We start from the raw sequence: 8,538 nt of genomic DNA on the forward strand, positions 1-8,538 counted from the left end.
GCCGAAAAACCTACAAAATTTGTAGTTAGTTAAATAGATAAAAGAGTCCCATAAGGAGTTCATCACTAATGTTCACTCTTCCTCCTCTTTTTTTTTTTTTAATAGATTTTTTCTAGTAAAAAAAAAAATAGATGGTATACATTATTTAATTTAATCATTTATTATTTTTTTTTTATTTATTTTTTATCCTACTTATAAAATTAAAGGTGAGAGATCACATTGTATTCTGTTAAGTGTTAAAAAAACTGAAAAAGATTCATTTTCCTTCTTTCTTTCACCAATTGTAGTCTTATTTTTTCTTGAACTAAGCTTTTATTTTTGGCCTCAAAAAAGCATATAATTGAAAACAGAATCCTACACCTTGCTAAACTTATGGTAAGTTTTTTAAATTTCTGAAGTCTTTTACATTTTTTAACAGTGTTTATTACATGTATTCTTATGAAATTGTGTATTTATATTCTTATTAAACTTTAAGTTTTATTGTTCATAGCGACGAACAAAGGACAGAGCATAGTTCTAAGAAATTATGTTTTGCTTTTTTTATTAGATATTTTTCCACAGCTAAATATTTTTTCTTTATTTTTCAGAATAAAAAAAAATGAAATATTTTAATAGTTATATTGAGTTCAGCTATTTCTTTAACTGCAGGTCTTCTTGCAGAAGAAAAAAAGAGTCGGTCAAGGCAAAGAAGCATGGACCCTCAGTAGATATACTTTTTCTTTGAGAAATTATTTTTGGCAAAAGAATGTATTATTTCTTTCAAAAATGGTATAGGTACAGCAGAATGTAATATTTTTTTTATTTGATGAATACCTTTTTGTCTTCATATTTCTATATTTGCACAGGTGTTTTTAATCTTTGAATATTTTGGTATATCTGTTGATGCATAACTAGCAATATAGTTAGTATTTTTTTGATGTTGAAATAAAATTTTAGAGAAGAGAACTAATTGAACAGGTGAGACATAGTGATCTTCAACATTATATTCTGTTGTTGAGTTACTTCCAATAAATTGTTGAAGAGCAGAAAAGTAGATTATGTTATTGAAGAGCTGGAAAAAATTGTTATGATGAATGTGTTTATTTTGTTATTAACTATGCTTTTTTTTGGGACTAATATTTTCAGTCTTAGGCTTTTATGTGGTTTGAATTATTATATAATATTAATTATTTTTTGTTGATATTTAGTCTTTCATGTGTTGATTTAGCTCAAAGTATTGCTTTTGAATTATTTTCTGTTGATTAAAACAATTATCATATTAAACAATCATAGATTTAAAACCATTAACATACTAAAATCCACCATGTCTTCTCTTTTTAATTCCTCTAAAGTTGACCCTTCTTAAGATTTAGAGCTCGTTTGAAAAGTAGTAAAAGTTATTTTTTTTTTTTTTTGGATTATGAAAAGTTTTTGACACCATTTTAAAAAAAGCTTTTAACTTTATTCTGAAAAGTTAATTTGCAGTTTTTTGAAAAAGTAGAAATATATGACTTCTCTACTTCTCGATAAGTCATTCTACCACTTACTTAAAAAAAATTAATTTCAAAACAAAAAATCTACTTTCCTTCTTGACTCTGTGAAAAATACTGAACCCTTCACCACCATTTTCACGGTCTGCTAGAAGCACTGACCTTCCACCATCACTCTCACGCAATGCTCCAAACCTCACCATTTTCACGTAATGATTCATCTGATGGAAGTATTGATCCTCCACCACCATTTTCAGACAATATTGCATTTGAACAACCTACTGCATATATTTTTTCTAAGTATTTTTTTATCATTTTATTACTCTATTTTTTATTATTAAATTTGTATTTAACTGTAATATGAAATTTCAGTTTTAATTTTATTTTTTTCATATGTGATTTTATAGCTTGCTATTATTTTTATAGTTAATTATAGCAAGTTCTTGACCTCAACAAAGGAGAAGAGAGTTCTAATAAGTGTAAAAAAAAAAAAATAAAAAACACCAACAAAATATACATTGACACACATTTTATATTTATTTTTTATTTTCACCTACCATATCATACACCATATTAGTGATTAGGTTATGTAAAATTAACATTTAATATTGGAAAGTATTTGTTATCATCGTTATTTTAATATTTATTCTCTTCTGTAAAAAAATTTATTTTTTGAGTTATTTATCCAAACGTTACAACTTTAAAATAAGTAATTTTATAACTAAAAATCCAAACACAAAATAACTTATTTATAAACTGCTATTAATAAAAATTCTTATGTTTTAAGCTCTTTTTCCAAAAGAACTTATTTAAGTTATTTACTCAAACTGGCCTTAATTGTATACAACTTTTGATGGGATGGGTGTTTATTGGCTTGAACTCTTCCTAATTTCTTGGCTAGCAATGATTATGAATTAATTTTGTGTCAATTTTATCTTTTGGTTACTTTATTTGAAATTTTTTTTTTGTGTTAGTTCATTGGAATTAAGAGGTAACCCTGTTTTATTACCATGTGGTCTGTTAAATTTGAAGTGTCTATTAATGTTTCAAACCAATTTATGAGATTTGGCAATGATATGTAACTATCTTTTTGTTATTCGACTATATCCAAATTCTTTTTGTAAGTTACTATATGTTGTTATTATTAAAAATTATCATACCCTTTTGAACTTATTCAGTTCATAAACGAATGGCTATAGCTTTGATGAAATAATTTGTTTGACAGTTTTTGAATGGTATTCATCATGCCTCGATCCCAAAAAAGCTATATTCAGGTGAGTTTTTATAAATTTTTTTCCTCTATTTTCATTTTAAAAGCTTACATAATTGCTTATATCTCCAATTGGTATTGGTTAAAAATATTCTATTGTGTATTATGCAAGTTGACATGATTTTTGTGTCATTTTTCTGATATAAATGCTTTAAAATTACAAGACTACCTTTGTGAGAAACGAAAAATTTACTGCTTATCCATTTTTAGAAATAGTCTTTATGCCATTATTATTTACTTAGAAGTGTCTTTATTAGAATTGATTATGCTGATTCACTTCATGTTTTGCCTACTTTAGTTGTTTGATCTTTATTCCTATTTTATTTTAGTTATTGTGTTGTTATTGTATTTTTATCATCATTAAAAATTTAATTAACTCTCCATTTAACTTCATAGAAGTTATATAAAATTAGCCACAACACAATCTTTATATTTACCAAACTTGAATGGAAGGTTTTATTTATTTATTTATTTAAGAATTAAGGTAAGAGATATTCTCCATATCTAAGCAATTATGGCATCCAAGCTCATTCAAGCAATTTTAGGTCACGCGTTTTTTTTGTTTTTCTTCTAACTATCGTTTACGCACGGAACGTCTTCTTCTTCTTCACGTTCCTCCAACTCCTCCTCCTCATTCTCTCTTCCTTCTTTTTCGCGTTCCTTCTTCTTTACGTGTTTTTTCTTTTCGTCATTCTTTTGTTGTTGCTGCTGTTATATTTTTTTGTATTTTCTTCCTTCTCTCCCTGGTGAAGAAGTAATAGAAGGTGATGAGGAAGAGTTTTTAATTGTTCAGAACATAAGTGAACCGAACATGTTATTATGGTGAAACAATTATATAATACTAAATGAATGGAACATTATCCATTATATAAATTCAAATTCGAACAGCTTTCTGCATAATGAACTGAACACGTACTCATGGTGAAACAATTGTATAATACTAAATAAACGAAACATAATCCATTATATAAATTCAAATTCAAATAGCTTTTTGCATAATGAACCGAACACAGTACTCATGGTGAAACAATTGTACAGTACTAAGTGAACAAAACATAATTCATTATATAAAATTAAATTCAAAATACCTCTATCTACAATTTAGAGATTATCAATTCAATTCAATTCAAATTCAGAATTTCTGCGCCATTCAATTCAATTTAGCAATTGCATTCCATTCAATTCAATTGAAAAAATAATGTTTGTGTTGTTGGTGATGACGATAACAAATGAGGAGGAGGAGGAGGAGGAGGAGGAGGAGGAGGAGGAGGAGGAGGAGGTATACGTGTATTTGAAAGAAGAAGAAGAAGCGCAGGGGAGAAGAAGAAGAAAAAGCGCGGGGGAGGAGAAGAAGATAAATTGCGTGTAATGACACTCTTTTAATGAGAGTGGTTTTTGTTGGTGTTAGACCTAATTGGATAAAATTTAGATGAAAAAATACTTGGATGTGTAGCATATCCCTTAAGGTAATAGTTTTCTCTCCTAAAAACTTGCATGATCTTGCACATCTCCAATTTTTATATGTAATATTCATTTCACGTGGGACCATTGTGAATGTTTAAGGAATCAGTGATGCTTGATTTTAGTTTTAAAACATGGAAAGAACGTAGTAGGCTTATATATACTTATATGATTCTGTTATGCATGTGTAAATCAATCAATTCTTATGTGTGTAATTTTTCTAGTGAGAGTAAAATGTGATTTTTTTATTTTATTTTCTTTTTTAATGTAGAAAGTAGAGATCTATTTCATATGATTTATAAAAATTAGACTAATTATTGCACCAGATGAAAATGGGGTGAACAAGTATATATGTTGTGATAAAAGTGACGTTCTTTATCTTAATTAACTCATAATTTGAAGGCAAACATTAAAAGAGTTTGCAATTAAATGGTTCCTTTCATTTAAACTCTGATGGAAATAGCTTCCATAAGTATCATAGAATTCCTAATTCTAATAATTTACTTGATAATTTTATTTTTATTTCTTCAATTACAAGAGCAGAAGAAAGATTTAGCTTTTTCCATTTGAGAATAACTATTACATGACTACAATTTAAGTGATAGATTGTTAACTAATATTAGAGCAAGGAATGCCTTTATTTTGACCATAGCAGTTAGTTGTTCACTGGAGTCCCATTTTTCTTCTTCTTCATATTGGTTTATAGTTTTATTGGATTAGTAATTGAAATTGGCCAAACTTATAACGTATATTACTATATGCTTTTTTTTAATATAATCTGAATTCACCAATTTAGTTAGTGTTTGGTTCTAAGTTTAGAGGGAGAAAACATTCAGTCAAGGCAGAAGAAGAAGGGACAATAGTTAGAAGTTGGCTGGTGACTCAAAGGTTAATCCATATTTTTATTTTCATTTTTTCAATTGCAAAAGGAGTAAAAAAAATTTAGCCTTTTCCACTTCAAAATAACTATTGCATGACTATAATTCAAGTGATAGATTGCTGACTAATATAAGAGCAAGCCAGCAGAAATGCCTTTATCTTGATTGTAGCAATTAGTTGAACATGGATCCCCTTTTTTCTTCTTTTTTATATTGATTTATAGCTTTATTGGATCAGTAATTGAAATTGGTCAGAACTTATAATTAATGTATATTACCATCTTCTTTTTTAATATAATCTGAATCACTAATTTAGATTAGCGTTTGGTTCTGAGTTCAACTGCTTCTTCAATTGCAGGTCTTCTTGCAAAAGGCAAAACGGATCGGCGAAAGTGGAGGAAGAAGGGGCGACAGTTGGAAATTGGCTGGTGACTCTTCAAAGGTTAGTCCAAATTAGAATCTCCAATACATGATTATTTTGCGCACCCGTGATTTCAAATTCCAAAACTTTTCTACACCCAACTATTGAAAATTCTATTCTTCTCTCTTTCCTTCTTTAATCAAATTATCTATTTTATCTCTAAATCTTTGTGATTGTTTTAGTGACTGAAAGAGAATCAGAAGCAAAAGAAGAAGAAATAGTCTTGTAGAGAAGAAAAAGTTATTATTGCACTTATTATTCAATGATATTTTTAAGGAAAAGTATAGATAGTTAATGTAATTGGTATACAATATGTATAATGGGTAATTTTTATTTTTAACTCATTGGGCCAAATAAACAACCCATTGTACATATTGTATAGTATTCACCGACTCCCTAGCGTAATTCTTTTATATATTATTAGTTTATTACACAAGGCTACCAAGTACCAACTAACTAAAAGTCTAAAACAAAAACAAAAGAACAAATAGAAGAATATAGGAACTGTGCCAATCATGAGGGGGCGAATTTCCAAGTCAAAGTATAACTCTATCAAGAGAAAACACAAAACACGATTACACGAGACAGTTGACTCCACAAAAGTCTCCTAACAAAACAGAGACTGATTGCACGACCACTCTTTCCCTATTAACCTTAGCTCTACTTCAAGAGCCACATTATTTGCCCAATTTTCATTCCTCCAAGCTGGTTTGGGAAACTTATATCATGTTGCTCAAATCTTAATGAAACTTTTGACTACATTTTTTCTTTTTCTCAAATAGGATGAGCAGATTTTACGTTTTAATATTTCCATTTGTTTTGAGGAGAATAATCCACTAGTAGAAAAAAAATCCTTTCCATTCACAAGAAAGATCATTAAATAATAAAAAAAAATGCTCTGTATTTCACCTATCTTGAGCCCCTATGTTACAAGTTTACAACCTCAGAAAGAGGGTAAAAGAATCAAAACAATTTACATGTTGTAGCCTATGACTGATTGACTTATCAACCTAAAAGAAAAGGGACTAATAAAACCAACCTTTCAAGACACCAACGATGTTATGATAGAAAGAAAAGAACACATATAATACATGTAGGACATGAATAAGCAGAGTTAGCATTTTAAATGTTGGTCATGACTCATGAAGGTCATGAAAGAAAGGGTCGCGAAGAAGCTGAGCAGCAGAAGGTCTAGCAGAGGGCGGGTGAGCGATGCACTTGTGAATGAACGACTTCAGCTCGGAATTATTAATCTTATTCAGCGACTGCGGCCTCACGCCTGACGTCACCTTCTTGTATATCTTCACAACACTCTCACACTCGCTGTACGGTATCTCTCTCGTCACCATCTCCAACACACACATCCCAAACGAGTATATGTCCACCTTCTCCGTGTACTTCTCCGAGTACAACTCCGGCGCCATGAACTCCGGCGTCCCCAGAACCGAATGTGCCGAGTGGCTCCTCCCCACAACCGCCGCCAAGCCCAAGTCACCGATCTTAACCTGGCCGGTGTTTCCATTGACAAACACATTACTGCAGTTGAGGTCTCTGTGGATGATGCAGGGATCGTGTGTGTGCAAATAATTCAAACCTTCTAGAATCTGCTTTGACCATTTCTTGACGGCCTTCATGGAGACATTCTTGTGCCTCTTCCTGTACTCCCTCATACTGCCGCTGCTGCACACTTCCGTGATGAAATTCAAAGTGTTGCTGACGTCATCCTTCCAGGATGCGAATAGCGAAATGATGTGGTCGTTGGAGAAGCCTTTTAGCAACATGATTTCGGAGTGAAGCCTATGAAGCATGACAGGGTCATCCTTGAAGTTCTTCAGTCTCACTTGGTTCCAGGCCACTTCTATTCCCTCTTCTTTGTCAAATGCTCTGTACACTCTCTTCACTGAACCTGATCCTAGAAGCTCAGGGTACCTCACGTATCTTCCCGTCGGATCCACCTCAATGAATGTCTCCGACTCTGTGTATGATGGATGAACTTTAACGCCAGGCATCTACCACCGAAACATGGATGGCAAACATCATCAAAATGAAATCAAATTGAAATAAGATAAAATATTCTTTCTGGAAATAAAAGGCTAGCAATTCATCATCATTTCATACAAAGATTCTACATTTTTTTAAAAAATAAAAAAAAGTTCAACAAACAAAGTAGAAAATATTACTGTCTAAAGAAACAAAGACACAAAGTATTTAAACAAGATATACTCAAACAAATAAAACATACTCAACTCCTGCATTGTCTCTACATTTTTATTTTCCTTCATTTCTTTTGGTTAAGAAATTAAGACAGAAGAAATGGCGGCATGCATGGTATTTGTGATCTAACATATGAGGCAAATTGATTAGCATAGATAATTCAATTCAAGTTGTATGCATTTTTTTTTTAGTGTTGGAACATTTTAAGTATATGAACCCCACACTGATTGTTACCATGAAAATCCAATTGCTTTCTCTGCAGAAAGAATGAAGGTGCCAAGTGAAGAGTAGAATGAGATATTTGTGACAAAAGCTCAATAAAAAAGGGGCTACGTGAATTGAGTATTTATATTGAAATCAAAAGCATAAGTTAAAATGGTAGTAGTACTTTATTTAATATTGAATGGAACTCTATATGGATTTGCACATATTCAATTCAACTTTTTCCTTGGATTTGAACATACTTTTTTATATTTTGACTCTTATGGTAAAACTTTCTTGAGCTTGACCCAAAGAACAATTTTAACCCTCAACCAATGAGTGCAAGAAAAGAATGCGTTATCTATTAAAGTATCTTATTAAAAACAAAAATTCTCATACCTATTGGTCATGCATAGTATTATTATTAATTAATAGTTATTCTATTAACCGCTTAAGCGTGATAAATTTAGCTTGTCGTAGAAAATAGTTTATACTTAATAGGCTAATTTTAACCTTTCCTTCATGAATAATTTTACAATTGTATACTAAAATCATCTATTAAAATTAATTACTACTAATATAAAATATATATTAAAAATTAATTAAACAAAATATATATTTATA

The 8,538-nt window shown here is 30.3% G+C and overlaps 1 pseudogene; it reads right to left on the bottom strand.

Annotated features, from left to right (window-relative positions):
• Positions 1–6,632: 6,632 nt before the first annotated feature.
• LOC107645830 (putative serine/threonine-protein kinase WNK11 pseudogene) lies at positions 6,633–7,508 on the bottom strand (annotated as a pseudogene).
• Positions 7,509–8,538: the final 1,030 nt, after the last annotated feature.

Source organism: Arachis ipaensis, chromosome B1 (assembly GCF_059453495.1).
Source record: "Arachis ipaensis isolate K30076 ecotype BB chromosome B1, ASM5945349v1, whole genome shotgun sequence".
Taxonomy (NCBI): Eukaryota; Viridiplantae; Streptophyta; class Magnoliopsida; order Fabales; family Fabaceae; genus Arachis; species Arachis ipaensis.